The following is a 21243-nucleotide window of genomic DNA, read 5'->3' as shown; positions in this document are numbered from 1 at the left end:
AATTATGTTTGTCCGGAAATATTAATGCCGTCGGCTAGTTTCAACTATATGCTTATCGTTTCCTAGATAATTTCGATGTAATGTTATGGGCACAGTTTCTGTAACTCCTATCAACATAGGTAGATCTTACTCTCATATAAAAAAACCTACCTCATATTAATTTACCTACGACTGGTTCAATATCGTATACTTTCATATGCAGTCAGTACCTACTGACTAACAAAACAACTTAACTTACTTACAGTTTAATAAAATTGATTCCTGATCTAATTGTACATGTAAACGATACACCTAGTAGATTCGTTTAAACCATATTTTTCAATTACAAAGATGGTACTTTAGTATTTAAACATAAGTACTTAGTAATTTTAATCTAGCAGCTAGCAGCTACTCGAGGTAATCTCTTAATCTGCGTCGTATTTCCCGCAATGGCGCAGAAATCAGGGGAAATATAAATTTAATGGAAACCTGCTTGCGCCGAGCGAAAATTGCATTAAAAATATATTTTTCCGCGAAACGAATTATCCAATCCTGTGAGAGAAACGGACCGACGAACAAATATGGCGGGTTTTTGGGCTTCAAAATAAACGAAAACGAATCTTAAGTACTAACTACTTTCAATGAAGATAGCAAGTTTCTGTAAAATCCATACTCGTTACTTAATATTTTATTACAATTTGATATTTTGGTGGTATTCACAGACATATTAATCATTTATCAAGATGTCTGTATGCAGGGGGGGGTCAGTGCCTTAATGGCTGATCTTTTAGTAGAAGGTAGTGCCATCTCTTTATATTACTCTTACTACCAAAAAAGATGTAAGATGGCGTTATCAACAAGACCATAGAACAATAACAAGGCACATAGATAAGTAGTATTTGAATGTTAACATTGTCATGATCTATGGCTTTTATGAAGAAATTGCATGTCAATGTCAGTTCAGTTGTCTTACAATGTCTCGCAAATAACATTTTTGTAATAAAAGCCTATACTCTCGGTATATCGTTATTTATAAATTATATATACCTACAAATAAAAATAAACATGGTGTGTCGAGAAAAATCATCTTTATCCGCAAAAAGTGTTTTTATGAAATTCTTGTGACCTGACAGATTCCATATGGATCCAGGTTCCATGTGGTTCCACGGGAACCGAGCTGAAATGGCGGCACTGGCAAAGAGCGATCGACATCTTCATATCCGCTGAAGATTAAAATACTATGTGTACCAAACTGATAAATGTCGTCAAAGATTTGCCTCGCGAGGATAAATGATGCACTATTGGACGAAATGACTTTATCACCACAAGTGACAAGATTTGCTTCTCTTGGGAAACATAAACTAGCAAAACATGAATTGGTTTTCATGGTGAAAGGAATACACACACCCACTCGCATATTATTTTACAAGTGACATGAACAAAACTGAACTGAAACATTGTTATATGCGAGGTAATAAACAATTATATAATAATTTGTTTTTTATTTATTGTTGTATGTAGGTAGGTACATAAATAGATTGAACTTAAATTTAGCTGATAAATGTAATAACTGTTGTGTGGTGTAACTACGGTAACGCAAATATGTCTTATATCTTTATAGATTGAAGTTAATAGCCGGATCCCCACCAGACGATCCAACTCGATCCGATCGCGCGATCCAAGGAATCTTACATACTAAACTTCTTGGATCGGGCGATCGGATCGCATTGGATCGTTTAGTGGAGATCCGGCTATTAACTTGTGATAACAATATCTATATATACAGGGTGTCCCAACAGGGCACCCTGTATAGAAATAGAAATAGAAATAGAAATATCTTTATTCATTTACAAACATCGGTAGTAGGTATACAACGTCAATTTTAAAGTAGGTACAACTATAGTAGTGTGAGCATAAATGTTAACCTAACGCAATACACATCGAAAACCAAACTAGGTAAACCCTGTATTATGGCTTTCGACGCCACCCTACGGACATCTTAAGCACACACTTAGAAAGTAGGTATTTATTTTATCATAGGTACGAGTAAGGAAAGCAGTATCTAAATAACTAACTTAATTAGGTACTTACTTACATAAAGTTATCAACACGTAAAGTTAAGCAATACAATTTAATGGTTAAATATAGGTAGGTACAATCACCAGAATAGGTAAATAGGTATACTAATCATTTAATCACCCTCCTGCATGCCCTACGCTATGTGCTTGGGATCAGAGTTACACTACATGACAAGAGGGTAATTAAAGCTTAGTCAAACAACAGCAAAAAGAAATAACAACACTAAGTAATCTTTAATTCTAATGTTATCATGATCTGCATAAGTACAATTTCTAAATTATTAAATTCCGCAAGAACATGGAGGTAGTATTGAAACTAATGTACGCAGCAGTTGGTCAACGATACAAACAAGTTAGCGCAGAGAATCACAGGAATCTTAGGCGAACGCCATAAGGTGTAGTATTGATAAAAAATAATGTCTTGTACACCGGTGAGGTGAGCCGGTTAGACCACTAAAACTGCGGAGTTAGTGAATTTAAGAAGCAAACATGACGGTAACATTTTACACAAATGGTATGTATTATTGTTACTTATATACACTAATTAATGAATAACAGTAGGTATTTTATTGCAATTTTAATCTAGGTAGGTACGTAATAGAACAGTGCATTATATTAATGCAAAGAAGCAAACATACATAAAATAGTTACTTATACCAATTAGTGAATAACAGCAGGCACTTTATTGCAATTTTAATCTAGGTAGGTAGGTAACAATAAGTCAAGCTATTTTGTTTCTACAGTATAGCAAGTTATATAAAACAAAAAAAAAATAAAAACAAAAAAAATAAGTCCTTAATTATTGCTATAAAAAATATTTAACCTTTTAATCTATTATTATAAGAAGATCCTCAGTAGAACTGTAGTTTAGCCCTTTCAGATAGTTAACCAACGTTGTTTTACAGCATTGTATGTATGTACAATGAGGTTGAGCAATATAAAGAGATGGCGTTGTAGGCTCAGTATGACGTATAGAGTATGACAAAAAACTCCTCCAGATGGCACTCTTTTCACAATTGTTTATTTTTTCTCTATGTCTGTATGTGTCCAACATCGTGTCAAGCACGTTTCATAGAGAAAAAATAATGGCACGTTTTAAGCGAGGTTTAATTTTTTGTGGTAATATGGAAAGTGTTGCCACACTACAAATGTATGTAAGATGTAGCTATTCCGTCATTTGAAACCTAGCAAAGCGTACGCTACATAATGCTTCGTGGCAGCAAATACACACCGTATTCTTGAAATAATTAATGTGGTTTTAAATTATGAGCATCTACGTCCCTTTGAACAGTGGATTTAACGAGTAATTTATCTCAAGCGTACAGTTGTTATACGCCGTCCTGTCTCAAGCTGTTATAATACATAGTACACGTTTGTATTATGTTTGAGAAATCAACGACTAACGCTTAACTAGCTGGTAAATCACAGGTCACAATCACAGCACAATAATTATATAAAATGTTTTGTATACTAAAATGTGGGGACATCTCACACTCGGCCATCCGACCCCAAACTATATGCAGAACCTGTGATATGGGTATCGGACACCTCATACATACGAAAGACACAAATAGTAAATATAAATATCAACAAATATCTGTCTTTTCTGCCCCTTACTTATATCAATATAATGTGCTCATTATAATGTTATATTATGTTGAGCACTTTAAAGTACTCCAATAAAACAAGATTTGTTCGTGTTTGTATCAAACCTAAAATATCAAAAAAAAAAACTAAAGTTACCCAATTAAAATGTATTTTCCCCAAAAACACAAAGTTGAAAGTGCAAACTTGAACTGTGAAAAATTCGGGAATTCCCCGTGCACTGGCTACTCGCTCCACAAAACTACTCAAAATGCTCTCCAATAGCTTTCCTTTTTCACCGAACATTCGGTCTAACCTTGCTCCATTACAAACCCACCTTTATCCTTTAAACATTACGGTTTAAATTGTAAGGATTAACGGGTTTTGTCCGCGTTATATCGAGGTCCATAGAAGCACTTAATCCAATGATTGCTTCGGACATGTCATTTGCCTCTCGTCCTTCGATGGAAGGTAGTAACACATGCCGTTCAATACCAATTCTTGTGTCTCTTGAAATAAGGACGGTATGCAGTCTAAACGTCCGTAAATGTGGTCTCACCAAGCAGTGGTTTTGACTTGTTTAAAGTTTATCAATCTTTTTAAGTGCCAATTTCTCCATAGACTGTTAGAGCATAACCAGGGAGTAGTGGTTGACTTTTGATACATCTGTCATGAATTTTATATGGAGATGACGTTTAATTTATAAATCAATCCCTGTCGGTTAGATAACCGACTTTGGAGAAATTGGCACTAAACCTTATTACTTACTAATAATAAATTCGATTATGGTGTAAGTAATTCATTTTTGAACCGTTTTCTATAAAGTTTTTTGATTAAATAACAAACCGTATTTTATTTTCTACTTTTTTCTAAATTAAATATCTAGATAGAGATCAACAAGGGCTAAACGGCCTACGCGGATGCTACGCGCTACGCCGTAGTCCTCGTAGCAAATTGCTACGGCATGGCGTAGCCACATAGCGAAGCTGTATTTTTTTATCTTTTAAAATTCTTGAATTAATTTAAATCGCAGTCTAGGTTCATGATTTACATTCATATTAGCGGTATCGGATCGAAAGGTCGTGAAAACGGCTTTAGTTACCTTTGCAATTTTAATACAGCTCTATTATTTCTAACTCACACGAAAAAAAATATAATAAAATTTTAAAACATGTAGAGGTTATTTAACTACTTATGAGATTAAAGAACATACTTAATATCAACATGAAAATAACTTTACCATAATTTTGTATTTTACATCACACAAATACATTGACATAATTCTCATTCCAACAATAAGGGTCCTTATCATTAAATTAGAAGGAATATAATTGCGTGTCTGTCTTTGACAAAGTTCCTGCAAAGTGGAAGCTCTGTAATTAACATTATGTATTCATAATGAATACTCTCTGAATAATGCGTATCTGCTTGTTAATTTTGGTTCAAAACTTAAATAATAAGTATTAATACATATCTTCATCGTCAACATACAGGATGCAAATTGGATAGTGATAGAATCGCATTAAAATTTACCTGACAGTTTTGTTTTTCCACGTTTATTAACCTAACTGGCGTAGTGTGCTGTAACATATGTATTAGTACAATGAAATGTCTATACTCAAACTAAGTATATTATGATTAAAGATTTTTTTAATAAACATTGTTACTTAATACTTATCGCCTTACTTACAAACTGGAACCATCCTGTATATTTTGCATCACCACAACGACACCAAAACGTGATCACGAGACATATTTGCTCTCCCGTCAGTGTCAGCTCAAGTGCTAAAACACCCTCGCGGCTGACACCTGTCACTCCGGGTGACTCGCTCCGTGACTCGCTGTCACTCTGAACGGCTTTATAATGGTTTTCAGTGGTACGGGTACGTTACTGAATATAATAAATAAGCCTTCCGATGTCGGTGGAGGCTGAGTTCAAGATGTTGTGTGCGTGTGATTTACTCAGGCGTGTTTTGACTCTTATCTGATTTCTGTAATGCTAAAGGGGGTGACCGTGTGACACATTGGGTCATACTGAATAATATTTTACGACTTTTGAAAATAATAACTAAAAAAATATAGCCATACATAAATTTATCATTTAGCCATAAATAATTAAAACTAGTTTTTCAGAAAAAAATAACGTTTCTACCTGATTACTTACGAAAACTTTTTCGTCTCTATTTAACCACTCTCTGGCTTCAGCTGAAAAATAAATACAATTTTCGCCTCAATCCCTTTTAATTTACTAAAAAAATATTCATAGCTCTTATTTTATGCGGCGGCTGTGGACATTTCGTGACGGAATTCATGTTTTCAGCGGCGTGTAAATACGGACATATTTTTTGTCTTTTGTTCCTCCAACAAAGAAACAGATGTACAAACATCGTCATAAACACTTCTGTACCTTGGCAAACTATATACGTATAGATTAAAACTTCAACGTGTTTTATTTACTATTGAAGCTCCTATTTGAAAAATCTATAACATTAATGTACAAAGATAGCACTCAAAATTACATATTTTACAAATTATCAAAATTTTATGGATAGTTTCAACACTCGATAAGCTAAGCAATATTACACGCTGTATTGTGTAAGCATACTGCTATCTAATAAACTAATGTAATGGAGCCACTGAATCATGCCGCTATCTCGACAGACGCACAGACATTACGTTTATTAGCTAATACATCGGTTCTAGACGTTATTATTACTACATTGTGTACCTAATCAAGTATACAGAGTTATGATTAGTTGGTCGTCGTGTTGAATGTACAATAATATGTATTACCACAAACGACAAAAAGGTACATCAATACGCCGCCGTTAGCTCAGTCGGTGGCAAACAGTTTAGTTACTGAAAGTGCAGCCTGATGAAGGAAAATGACAGAAAATACTAATTTAAACAAGATCTAGTCAAATAAATATCCAATAGCGTTAGAGTGGAGTGTAGTAGAGATGTCTTCCTTTATTATATGCTTCTTATCATAGAATAATGAGTACAGCAATCGTTATTCTATGCTTCTTATTCACTTAGGTATCTGGTTTTCAGAAAAATAGAGGCAAATTACAATTATAGAATCCATCAGTCACAAACTTATGCGGCCGCCATAATTTTCGGCCATTACTAAAAGAACCAACACATTCAATTCCATTCCTTGAGTATGAGCATTGTTCCTGTATCCCATTTGCCACCAGCGCCGGGCGGGAGGTGTGGTAAATCATTTTTATTACAATTTCATGCTTCAACAGAAGAATGGGTGAATGGCGCGGCTCGACAAAGCATCTCTTTCAGAAGAGGCACTCCAGCTTGCCAAACAACGAACGAACGAGAGATGTTATGCTATCGGTACGTTTATCCCATCGATGTAGATAAGATGAGATAAATATTAATTATTTTATATACTCTTTATTGCACACAAACAGAGACAGTTTCATAACATAGAAAAGAAATGGCAACAATGTACAATCGGCGGCCTTATTACTAAAAATAATCTCTTCCAGACAACCACATAGATAGGAAATAGACAATATGAAAATGGGCAACGTGTGAAAACAAGAGTCAAGAGATTATTTATAAACTGCATATTATTAAACGATATAAGTAATACTTAACCACATAGTTATAGTTGTATAACAATAAAAAATAAATTATAAAAAATAAACTACATAGTTTTAAATTCATTCATAATAATTATAAAAAATAAACTACATAGTTATAGTTGTATAACTATGTAGTTATACAACTAGAGAGATACCTAGAGGAGAGTCGCGGTTAGCGCGACTGTGGTCTTTAACTTAGTTTTTGGTAAGCTAGAGTGACGTGGTGCGACCCCCGTGTCTGCTGCGCCGCACTCGCATGCCGACTACTGACAATGGAGGTAGCGGTTCGAATCCCGAACACTGAATGTATGAAGAGGTGTAAAAAATGCTTATTTTAAACGGTTGAGGTTAGAGTTTAACTTCGGTTTTACATTTATATGCGTGCAGATACCACAATATTACGTAGTATTGATACCTACATGACATACGTACATAGCTAAAACCTCTCACGTCCTGCACTTGTTGCAAAGATAAATGTACCTACTTACTTAGGTTTACTTATAATATTACTTAGTTACTTATTTATAGGCAATATTCACTGAATGGTCAGTTCAATAAACATTTAGCCTATTATATTATGAATTTAAATGAGGGTCGGGAAGGGTCCACGATAAAGCTTCTTGATAATTTATTGATATTACAATTCCGCTGAAAACTAATTATCCCCTGATGTTATGTTATTAATTATTGTTATGGGTGGATTTCAACAAGTCCTAAAAAATCTTCATTTCCGTGGACTTTTTTATCTTTAGGTTTTTTATATTGAAAAAGCGCTTTTATTAAAGTTTTGGTTAATGTTAGTGTTTTTACTTAATGGCTAGCAGATAAGTTAAAAACTTAACGAGATACAGATGATCAAAAATTTCGTGCCACGGCGATGACACATGCGTTCACGGCAATGAAATAAGCGTCCACGGCAATGAAAAAATCATCCACGGCAATGAAACTAACGTCCACGGCAATGAAATAACTGTGATATCACTGGATATGAAAGAATCAATCCACTGCAATAAAAAAAAACTGTGAGGGAAACGCAAACTTTAGACAGATTATGTATGGTAGAAATATTTGGATAGATATTGGAACGAAAGAAAGAACGACAGTATGTATAAAATAATAAAGAATGTAGTATAGAATTCTTAAAGTAGTATTATGGGGTTCGTATTGCGACTTATAAAAACGAAATGTTTAATTTCACATTAATATCGTTCACAACATGTAATTAACCTTACCTATTATAACATCTATATTTTCATAAAGTATTATATTATACATGTTGCCAGTGATGACCTACGGTGCCGAGACGTGGTCTTTAGGCCTCTTAAATAGGCTTAGAGTCACCCAGCGAGCTATGAAAAGGGCTATGCTCGGCTTATCTCTACGTGATCGAATCAGAAATGAAGAGATCCGTAGAAGAACCAAAGTAACCGACATGGCCTATCAAGTCAGTAAGCTGAAATGGCAATGGGCCGGACACATTGCTCGAAGGACAGATGGTCGGTGGAGCAGAAGAGTCCTCGAGTGGAGACCACGTACCGGCAAGCGCAGCGTTAGGCGGCCTTCCACGAGATGGACGGACGATATAGTCAAGTCCGCGGGGAAGCACTGGATGCGGGCCGCCTCCGATCGGACAAGGTGGAAATCATTGGGGGAGGCCTATGTTCAGCAGTGGACGTCCTATGGCGGAGATGATGATGATGATGATAATATTATACAGTATACAAACTGTTAATTTTATGTAAAGTTCATAAAATATATTATGATATGACATGATCTGTGCTGAATTACAAATCACCGAACAAACCACCAAAAGCACCAAAACCTAAAGATAGGTGCAGTTAGGTGCACATGTTCGTCAACAGCGAAGTGGGACGCAGCATGTGCACAAACCGCTCCTGCTCGCTTTCCTCGTCATCGCACCTATCTTAAAGTTTTGGTGCTAGGGGTTTTGATGGTGTTGATTTTACACAGATAACGTGATATGATAGAATATTTTATGAGCTCTATGCTAAATGAAAGTATATTTTAATTAATATAATAATATGAAATGTATTTTATCATCATCAGCCTATAATCATCCACTGCTGGAAATAGGTCTCTCCCAAGGAGCGCCACAACAATCGGTCCTCGGCCTTCCTAATCCACCTACTACCGGCTACCTGCCTAAGCTTGCACATTTTGACAGCTATGTCGGTAACCTTAATCCTGTGACGGATAACCTCTTTTCTGATACGATCCATTAGTTAGAGAAACCCCAAGCGTAGCTCTCTCCATAGCACTCTGAGCCAGTCCTGGACCAGTCCCACTGTCAGTGTCTACGTCTCTGCACCATACGTTATCACTGGCAGGGTGCACTGGTTGAAGACCTTTGTCTTCAGGCTCTGAGGAATGGCCGAGGAGCATATATGTGACGATGATTCCCGAATGCAGCCCAACCCAGTTAGATGCGCTTTTCAGCCTCCTTGTCTAAAGTGCTTCTGCCTAGCCGAATAGTCTGCTTGAGGTAGACATATAGTTGTCTCACCGACGATCACCGGCTCCCGTTTGATGTGAACATTCTACATGACTTTCGTCTTGCCCAAGTTCATACCGAGGCCTACACGTTGGCAAGCAGTATTTAGGCCACTTAGCATCCAGCTGAGTTCCTGCGGAGATGTATATTCTATGCTATTCTATTATCTGCTGGGGGTGTAAGTACCTGGCTCTCTCGAATGGAACCTTTTTTCATATACACAAGGTCTAAACTGCCTTTTTAATCTTGGACCATTTCCGACCACGCTGGTCCACTGCGGGTCGGTGGGTTCACATATCTAGATGTGCTAAATCTAGATATGCAGATTTCCTCACGATGTTTTCCTTCATCGTAAGAGCGATGGTATACATTGTACTTAAATTCAAAGAACTCATTGGTACATGTCAGCGCCGGGATTTGCACCCGCATCTCTGGCATGTGAAGCGGGCGCTTGAGCTAAAACAGATCTTATTTATACATAACGTTAATTATAATACTTATTTTGTGATTGTTATTAATGATAAATTATACATTTAGTTTTTATATATCGCGATACGCGCCCGTTTTATTGAACTGCAAAAAGAGGTAATTTGACAAGTCCTGTAGGTAATTTCAGTGATCGGTATTACCTGTATTACAAAAGATGGTAAATATATTTTTATTTGCCTAATCATACATACCATGGCGATGAAAACATATGTCACGGAAATGAATAACCTGGCCACGGCAATGAATAACCAGGCCACGGCAATGAATAGACATTATTTTACAAGACATGGCGATGAAATTTTTTTCATTGCCGTGACTTTTTTTTCATTGCCATAGCAAATTTTGGCCACGGAAATGAAAGCATGGCGATGAAAATCAAGTCATTAAATATAAATAACAAAAAAAGTATTAACTATTCGAAGAAACTAACACTTTATAAGATGAATATTTTCAAAATTCTTTGTTATGAATGGTTACTCAAGAAGACAAACTTAATTTTATAGAAGTTATATCTATCCACGGCGATGAAAGAAAAAATGTCCAGTGACCAAAAACAAATATAACTTTCACTATAGCGCGAAAACGTGGGCACCTATGTACCTCTTTCCACGTCGAGTAGTTAGGCAACACTTGTAAAAAACGATTAGCGCACCGAGGGGGGGGCCCAATTTCATAGATAAAACAATATCCTTGATCATGTTTAGGTCACGGCGATGAAATGTAGTTCTGGGACACATGAATTTTCACTTACCGTTCGTTATATTCATTATTTATTTGAATAAATGTATTTCGCTACAATACTTTGACTAATAATGTATCAAATGAAACTAAGTTTAAATCTAAACACTCAATATTTTTTCATCAATGAAGAATAATACAAAACGAGATGACCTGGGGACAAACACGGCAATGAAAGATTTGGAGGTTTAATATTTTTTTGTAAAGTATCCATTAATCCTATTGATAAAATATTTAGTGCTTCATATAGATTACTATTCCACATAACCGGAAAAAAATATTAGAAAATTAGAACTTTGTTTTTTAGTACCGATTACATTGATGCCACGCAAATTTTGGCCGCGGGAAATTCACCCTTATACAGGATGTTAAAAAGTGTAGTGTGTGTGTTTCTGTAGGCCTTGCCGATGGTGATTCGTAGGGTAGTTCATTTTGATAAGATTTTATTGTACAACTTTTGAAAAATAGCGTTACAATATTCTCAGTTCTTTGATAGAAAAAGCAAAACATTTGTAAAAAGTTATGTTGTTATGAATGACGTGCTGAGTAGACCTTTCGGCTTAATTGTGCAACACACTCTGTATAAACTTGTACTTAAGTAAATTTGGATGTTGTGACTGTGCTTATGAAAACAATATCGCCCCACAACTTGAATTAATTTGAAACACTCCACACTTCCAAAAGGAGTAATAAGACCTTATAATAGTAAGACAAACACTCTCGTATTTTTATCATTTTCTCACTATGTTACGCGCTTTTAAAAGTGGACGTTTAGTGTCAATTTCTCCATTGTCGGTTATCTAACCGACAGGGATTGATTTATAAATTAAACGTCATCTCCATATAATATTCATGACAGATGTGTCAAAAGTTAACCACTACTCCCTGGTTATGCTCTAACCGAGAATGGGGAAATTGGCACTTATCATCCCGATAGCACAAAGCAAAGTCAACTTAACCACTAGTTTTTAACATCTTACAATAAAGTCTAACCTTTTCCCCATATAAAACCTGTACTTTGTAACCCAGTACCCGTTACCCATCAATCTGCAACCAGCACGCACGTAGAGGCACAGACCTACACCTACAAGGAGGTAACAACACAACACATGTTGCATGAATAAAGCAATGAGGCTGAATATTTGACGCGCAAGGGTTGGCTTGCTCTCGAGTTATGTTGCCCTGGTACAATGGTTTTGTTAGCATTGTTTATACAGTGGTTTTTACATTTTAAATGATATTACAAAACGTATGTCTAGTGACATACGTAAAACAGATGTTTAGGGATGTGGAAATATAAAAGTGTCTATAAGCCCCTGTTTCACAATGTCTGGTTAGTCGCTACCTGTCGGATAAAATACATGCTGTCACTGTCTAAAAAATAATAACAGAGAGTGACAGCATGTATTTTATCCGTCAGGTAGCCACTAACCAGACATTGTGAAACAGACCCTAAGTATATTTTTTAAAAGACAGAACCAAAGTTGTATAAATTACCCCGTTTCTGCTTATTTAACATCCTGTGTAATCGTGTTATAAAACCGAGGTAAGGCCGCATCTTCAGGATTAACCGTAGACTATTCACTGTACTTAGAAGGTATACTTATGTCTGGTCTTGGCTATCACCGGTAGTTTATTTGTTCTCGCTGCGCGTTTCACCTCTCGGTCCACTTATTTTTTTTCCGTCGTCAGAAACCCCGAGTCTAGACCACGGCAATGCGGTTGTTCACAGTAAATAGATTACCTCTCTGCACTTCTTGCTGCCCTAGTATTTTTTTTTCATTGGGTGGCTGGTGTTTTCTTACAAGTGAATTGCATTTTACGTACCTACTTATCTAGAAAATGGGCCCCATGTGATAAATGTGAAGTTAAAAACCATCGATAGTTAAAACAACGAAACGATTTTGTAGGAATATGGCTTACTAACACACTAATTTCGTATCTGTCAATTTTCATAAGCTTGTAGCCGATAGCTAACAGGATATCCCTGCCACAAACTACACACAAATAATTACATTGCTACACCTTCAACAATCATCTACTTTTTCGGATGGGACATAAAATTAAAACTGAACTACATATCTACATTACCTGAGGACTCTAGCTTAAAAAACTTATTTTTATAGATACCTACATATACTCAGGGTTAGCGGTAGCAGCGCTTCGGTAGTGAAGTTTTTGAAGAGCTACGGTTTTCTCCGTGAGCTGTAGTGACCCTCGAGTGCGACCGCTGCCGCTGGCTATGGCCGTGGGCGGCGCGGCGGGGGTGACGGGGCGGGGGCGGCTGCAATGTGGCTGCAATCAACCCGCTCCCGCCGGTGAGCAAACATCCGCGAGACGAGTTATCCACCAGATTAATAACAGGGACTCGATTCTAACACACACACCTTTGAGGGGCAGGCCATAATGCAACAATACATGATCATTTCGCATTCGGCAAGTCACTTAATTTTATCAATTACCATAGTCAGAAACACTATACAATTTTGATGATTTATTCAACTAGCTTTAAAAACCTTTAAGCTCTAAAGCACAGGTTTAAAGGAGCCTTAATATCGTATATAATCCAATCAAATTTACACATTTTGAAGATATACAAAATGTAACGATTTAATATCGATTGTGTCTGAATCGCCACCCAGAGCAGATTGCAGGCGGCCAGAGATCCATTACTATGTACTTACTTATACAGTTTTTCATTAAATCGGTTCAATTTCACGAGTTTTACTTATTTTTTCGCACTTTTAAAAAGGAAACCCGTGTTTGCCTTGCTTTATTGCCGTGGGATACCTTTTATTTATATCACCATTCCGTAAGTAAGTACCTAAACATACGAATCCTAGTTATTTTATGCCGTCAATTTATAAGTAAGTAACCTATGTAATATAAATACTTTAAAATGATGGCACTGTCGTTTTTTACTTTTATTAATTTTCTATGTCGGATATATTTCTATGGAAGTAATAAGTACTTACAATTACTTCCATAATGTCGTCAGATTGACATTCTGACTCAAAGTTCAAAGTAAGTATAACTTTTCCCCCCACTGCACTTAGATGAAAGAAACCCATTTTGTTCTTCCCGATGCTCTGAGACGCGAAGCATGGAGCTACGTGACTTCCGCTAACGAAGCTGTCTTTGTCCCGCTTCTAGTAATTATTTATTATAAGTATTTTACAAATAACTCGTACCCTCGAGACGTCTAGACGAGCGAGTGTTGTGACTACAAGACTTTGTTTGTAAAAGAACATTTAACTTGTTAGGATTGACATATTGTACATAGATGTATATTTTGTTTATTTAAGTACTAGCTTTTGCTCGTAATCTTCACATTTCTCGTACCGGCATAAAACCTTGCATTTGTAATTTTACTGATATATGATTGATTCTATGTAACTGAAATGGATTCACACAATTTTTTACTTAATTTCTTAGCCATAAAAGTAACATCGAACATCGAACTCAGAAATTAAAATATAAATATGTATAGCGTCCCGCCATTCATTAGTTGAGCTGAGTTCATTTAAACTTTGACACGAGCGTCCGCGGGACAAGCCTCGGTCCGAACTGATTATACTTTTACAACTTTACCTCATTAGGTGCAGCATTCCTAATAGATCACCGTCTATAAAAATACTTTATAAATGACTATAGGACGGATCACAATGACATGTTTTAAATTAATTTATTTTTTTAGATAACCTAAGTACTACTATTGTTTTTAAAATTAATTTATGCAAAAATATTCAATGATTCCTATTCATAATTCTATATCAAATTCATCGACTTTTACACGATGGATTATTTGAAGTGTACTGTTTAATACCTGTATAAATTCTAAATCGATTTCTGATAGTACCTATCTGCAAGTTATAGTGATCAGCTGGGTCTGCACTACTAGTCCAGCTCCACACTGCACCTTCGCCACATAATTTATAGCGGAGTGAATGTGGAGCAACTTTAATGAAGACGTAATGCGCCGTGTGAACAAGCTTTACAATTTATTACTTTTAAATTGTGCTCACGTTCACTTGTTTCGTTTTTGGTTCGTTACAGTGGCCTATCACGGGCTTATGTGGAAATTCGATACTATTTTCGATACTACACAAACATATGGAAAAAGAACAGCGCCATCATAATTATAGTCACTTTTGGAACTAACAAATTCGCCTTACAATTTGACTGTGACAGTTGAGGATACGCAACGTAAATGGAGGTTCGAAAATCTTATAATCGCTGCACTGGAGTGTGAGCAGTCTATTTATAGTTTTTAATAGACAGCCTGATGTGGTAACAAAATTAGTCAAGCTTAATATAACTTTATCCATTTGTTTACATTAACCATCGCATTTAGATCAAAATTCAGCCAGGATACCATTATTATAAATTTATCTCTCGATCTCTAGACATCATGTAAAAACTCCTTTATAAAACGTATTTTTTCCTTAGATTGCAGGTTGATATAGGTACAGGTACCTATAATAAATAGACAAGTTTATTATTTGTTCATTGGTTCACGGTAACCCCACGGGAAATTAAGAAGATACAAACTCTGTGAATCAAATAAGGTAACTCATGTAACGTTACTATTTCACCTGGAGTTCGAGTACTTCCTAGAAGAACAGTACTGCTACTCTTGATACGCAAGACGGTTATTCATATTGCGTTAATATTGTGCTCGAGTCAGAACCAATTTCAATTTAGATTTGGTACTCTTGACGTCTATTTGGTTACAATTCGGTTTCACTTAAAATTTGGTTATGATTGTTTGAAACTGTTTTATCGACTTTGTGAAAGAATGAATGAAAAGGAAAAAATAACAAAAACTGTCGTGAATAGTGTCAAGTTGACACTATCGAAGCGTCTGTAGTCGAGCGGGCTTCAGTGATCGTAACTGATCACTGAGGTTAAGCAACAACTGGCACGGTCAGCCATTGGATGGGTGACCAATTTCAAGTGGATCTTTTCTGGACGCTTCCGTGCTTCGGACGGCACGTTAAGCTGTGGGGCCCGGTTGCTGCTTCGGCAGCAGTCCTTAATCCTAGTCAGAGGCCTGTACTGTATTTTATTTATGTAGCCTTGATGTATGTAACAAGTGTATCATTTGTTGGTCTTCAAATAAATAAATAAACTCTTTCAGCACAAGCTTGCTTGTGTTGGGGTCCACCAACCCGCACTAGGCCAGCGTGGTGGACTAGGTCTGAACCCTTCCTTCATGAAGGGCTCTATGTCTCCACATAGTTCATCAAAAAGTTCTTTTGTGAGGCGGTAATTATCGACGAACTCCGCCTGTCCCATTTCCACTGCTTCGTCCAAATATCTCACCATTCGCCGCTGATTTTTGCGCCTCCGGATATCTCTTCGCTGCGCATTGCGCTAAATCGCTATTCGTAGTGCTAAATAAGCCATAACACAGCATGTTTAGTCTCAAATACCAGTACCACACAAAATCGCCACTCACAAGTACAAATACAAGTAATAAAGTTACTTTTTTCTTCTTGCCTTAGCGATTGCGTATATCCAGTTTGTTCAATATTGACAACTGTCAAAATGGCGGTCAAGAGTACCAACTAGCGTTCGTAACCGAATTTAGACTAGTTCACCCGAAAACCACCAAATACGGTAGGCAAGGTGGCGCTACCATCGTGTTCCAGAGTGCCAAATGACTCGAAGGCAAGCGTGACACAATGGATTGCGCGTCGAGAGTACCACTACAGTAAGCATCATAAGCATTGTCATTTTCAGCTATTACTGTGGTTTGGCATGGCAAAATGGCATGCTAATCATCATCATTAGATAGATAATATTCTTTATTTGTAAGTATATAAAAAATAAATAGAGCTCACATAACTTATAACATATGTCCAAAAAATTTGGCAATAGCCAATAAAGGCAAGCGTCCGTCCACCTATAGAAGAAAGTATAGCTGAACACAAAAGAGTAGAGATTAATGTTTTTGGAACTAAACAGATTTTAACCTGGCAATAAAAAAAAACTTGCGATTTGTGGTCTGTTCCTATGGTTTGAATGTCAAACTCGTCCTGTTCCTGTATAAACAAATCGAATTTTACTTAATTTTGGAGTTTTGTGGATTGTTGAGTTTGTTCACGAAGTGAAAATGAATAAAACCATTCGCAGCGAAGCTAGACAGATGATTTACAGCGTTTACCTACGATGTTTGGCGGAGAATGAGGCTGGAGAAGTATTAGTCAATATATACGATGTTTATGAAAGAGCAGCGTTTTATACTGGTGAGTAGGTACTTAATTTCTAACCATTAACATACATTGCTTATATTTCTTGTAAAAAAAGTACTATTTTAATGTAATAGAATGCCTTTCAATGTGTATTTGTTATTCTTATAGAGGTTAGAAAATACTAGTGTCAAACGTTACATGACATCAGGGTCTGGATGCTAATGTTGTTAAAACATCAGGTCTAGATACTTTTTTACTAACCCCCGACTCAAAAAGGGTATCGATAAGTTTTACAGCTGTAGGTGTCTATGTGTGTCGGTCTCTCCGTGTTAGAGTACCTATTGTAAAAATATGTGTAAGAATATGTAATGCCGAGTTGCAGAAAGGGACTTTAAGCTAATGTGGACATTAAATCTATGTCTGTCTCTTTCTGTCCGTATACTGTCAAAGCAAGGCAACAATACATTTAATGCCGACATTAACTTAAAGATCCTTTCTGCAACTCAGTGTAAGAGTCGGTATAAATTCCCCAGACATAATAATTTTCAAGTCACTGCTTTTCTGACCAATTAAATAATTTGTTGCAGGAAAATCGGTAAACACAGTTTTAGAAGATTTGCCGGGGCACATTTGAACTTTTTCCTGAGCAAGAAAAAACTGTAATAAAATATCGATGTGTGATACTATCACTATTCTCCTATAGTAATTACATAATGGGATAACCAACACGTGTTTCAGTGCAAAAAAACATTATGAAATACACAATGAAATAAAAGTTACAGTTGATTTGATTTAATGAAATTCATTCAAGACTGCCCCCCTCTCCCATACTAATTTCTTCTCTTAACATAAACCTCCCCAAAAAGTGGCATTTTATAATTAGTAAATATTTGAAACATTTCTCGTTTTGATTTTTTCTGCTAAATGATCGTGATTCTTTTGTCCGTTTTCTATACTATAATAGTGTGGCCACTTTCTTAGATTGCCACGCCCTCAATTATTCTCTACTCTTTTATGTTCAGCTATAGTATTAATTTATTCAGCATCGAGTTTTATATTTATTAAGTTTTGACAAATAAAGGTTCTACTGTACAAAACCCGATAAGGCGATAAGCATTTTAAACAGTCGGTGCGTCGTACCGTATAATCCAATGACAACACGGCACAGTCACGACTGCTCTTTCCGCTCAGTCCGTGGCCCCAATCTGCGTACAGACCGGCCAAACGAACGGGTTTCGTTGACCTTCTTTGCCGCAATCTGCCCTGTATTATGTATGATAAATATCCATCGTTGGGCGTTCGTTGGCCGTTCGTTGGGCCGGTCTGTACGCAGCTTTGTTTGATCCGCTTCATTCAGACAACCCCGCCACGGCCTGTGTATTTGTTATTGGAACCGCTAAGCCTGGACTTTGATTGGATTGGATTTAGGTTTTTTTAAATTAAATTTTGACGAAAAGGAAAGCTTGTCGGCAGGTATATCGTTCTGTGATAAATTAATAATTTTGGCTGCGGTAAAAAATTATAAAATGCTGATGCTCACGAAGTTTTTTGATATTTTTCTTCCGGATATGCTTTATCATAAATTGTTCAAAATCTCTAGATTTTGAATGAATGAATTACCTAACATACTTATCAATAGTTGTTAGGTAGGTACTATACTTAGTGATTGGCACAAAAATAAATAATCATCGAAAAAAACAATCGTAAGAAGTAGGCTAGGTTCTAGGATTGCGTAAAATAGATCATTTATTTCTATTTTGTTATCCCCCGCGAGATCTCGACATCAATAATTCACGGTGAGCGCGGACCATAAATCCCGAATATGGCCGTTTATCAAACCAGCCATAGCACCTGTAACGGCGACCTAAATCTGCACAGACATTATATGTTATACTTTCCTTTCCCTTTACTATTACTATTACAATATAATCCTTCGATCCTGAAACATAGAGTGCAATATCTTTCGAGGAGTAGCCTTTTAAAGTAGAGTTGTTTACTGGGTGAAACTTGAAATTTATAGGTTACCCAGATTGTGCCCAGATTAGAAGAGGATTTAAAAATAAAATTCCAGTCTATTTTTGCGTATGAATGAGTGAGGTGCTCGCGAAATGCATCTGATTTTTCCGAGCGGAAATAAAATTGGACTCTTTTGTTCCATTTTTGTATATTTGTGTTTATGCTACGGTAGAAAAAGGTAAATCATAGAATTTGTGTGAAGTCAGCATTTTGTTATATTGTAAGTACGACAAACCTATGGAGGTACAGCATAGAGAAACACAACGTGTTATTACTTTCTTTATATTGTATAAAAAAAAATGTATGTAATATAATGCAATGCTGGACATAGCCCTCTAGTTAGAAGTGGACAATCTAGTATTGGATTTGGAGTGTCCTGACGTGAAATCGTTGCAGTGACGTCATGACTTCACCTTGTCTTCTCACCACTACTTGTTGAATTACATCAGTTTCTTATGATTACAATTCCTACATCCTCTAATTCCTATATAGGAAAAATACAATAAGGAAGGTTGCAGTGAGAGCCCTGGGCAGGAGCAGTACATAAAGTGCGGGCTCCCGGGGGATCTCCATCGTTATCGTATTTCTAACAGCAACCTGCACCCGGCGGCGGATTCTAGATATTATATACCATGAGAATTGCTTTACGATATTTGAAAGAAAGATTTTGTAAGTTATATTTTAAAAAAACTTGCCAGATTGAATTTTACTACGGCTCTATCGAGATACCTATAGTCGAGTCGATTTTCGTTTGTTGATTTAGAGAGTACACTTGTCCAAAATTAATAATGTCCATGCAGATCTTAACACCCGAATCATTAAATCGTAAGTGCCTTGAAAAAACACTTGCATTTTGCACCTTGTTCGAAAGAAATAGGAGTCAATATCATGTGTCACATAATCGAAAACAACCGATCTGTCAAAGATTTCTATGCGCATTATCAGTTTTGGAGCACTATAACCGCCTTAGGGCGCCTTCAAATTAGTCGCTAAGTGTCGCGGGCGCCTTCAAATTAGTCGCTAAGTGTCGCGCGGCTGCAGCGCTGCTGCAGCGCTGCAGTCGCGCTGCTGTCAAAATCCATATAAATTTTGTAATTTAAAAGATGCGCGGTCGCAGCGCCGCAGCAGCGCTGCAGTCGCGCGTTAATAATTTATATGGAATTTAGACAGCAGCGCGACTGCAGCGCTGCAGCAGCGCTGCAGCCGCGCGACACTTAGCGACTAATTTGAAGGCGCCCTTATTGGTTCTACTATACTTATCACTGAAATACTACTGGAATATAACACTTAATTATTTCGTAGCAACGAATTAACAATAGATCTCCTGTGCAGCGAGCACTGGATTCGATACTATTTTCGAATCTACACGAAGGGTCACTTTTACCAAACGCTAAACGTATTTAAATCAAATTTTAAATTCATTTTGTACTAACTGACAGACGTATGACAGGCTACTAAATACGTTTAGCGTTTGGTGAAATTCCACCTAAAATATGAAAAAAACACATCACTTTTGGAACTAACTTTGCCTTACATTTTGACAGTGACAGTTGACTATACGCAACGTTAACAGAGGATCGAAACTTGTGCTCACCACTCTGGAAATATTTAATCTGTACCTAGTGACTTCCACATGCTTCCACACAATACATCGTCGTTAAAGGCCAAACTCACCCTGGTTAAATATTTATTATATTAAATCAAAACATTTATTACAAATCGCTACAGAATTATGTAACGGATAGGAATAAGTCTGCAGCTACAAACTTCGCGTTCGGCAGATAAAATAATATTTTAACCTGGTTCTGACAGTTTGGAGGCATTAGGAAATTGGTTCCACCTCCGTCGAACATATCTAGGTATTTCTTTCACTTTGCACCTATAACCTAAATAATTATGTCTTCTTCAGACCAGAAAACGAAATCCAAATAAAAAAATGTGATAATTAGTTTATTACATAGTTGTTATATGAGCTCAACTCTGATTCATTAAGTATTTACCTACTTAAAGGCCTATTATAATCTTGTAGATAAGTTTATACTTTC

The sequence above is a fragment of the Plutella xylostella genome, chromosome 29 (genome assembly GCF_932276165.1).
Source record: "Plutella xylostella chromosome 29, ilPluXylo3.1, whole genome shotgun sequence".
NCBI lineage: Eukaryota > Metazoa > Arthropoda > Insecta > Lepidoptera > Plutellidae > Plutella > Plutella xylostella.
This window is presented reverse-complemented; position numbering follows the sequence as displayed.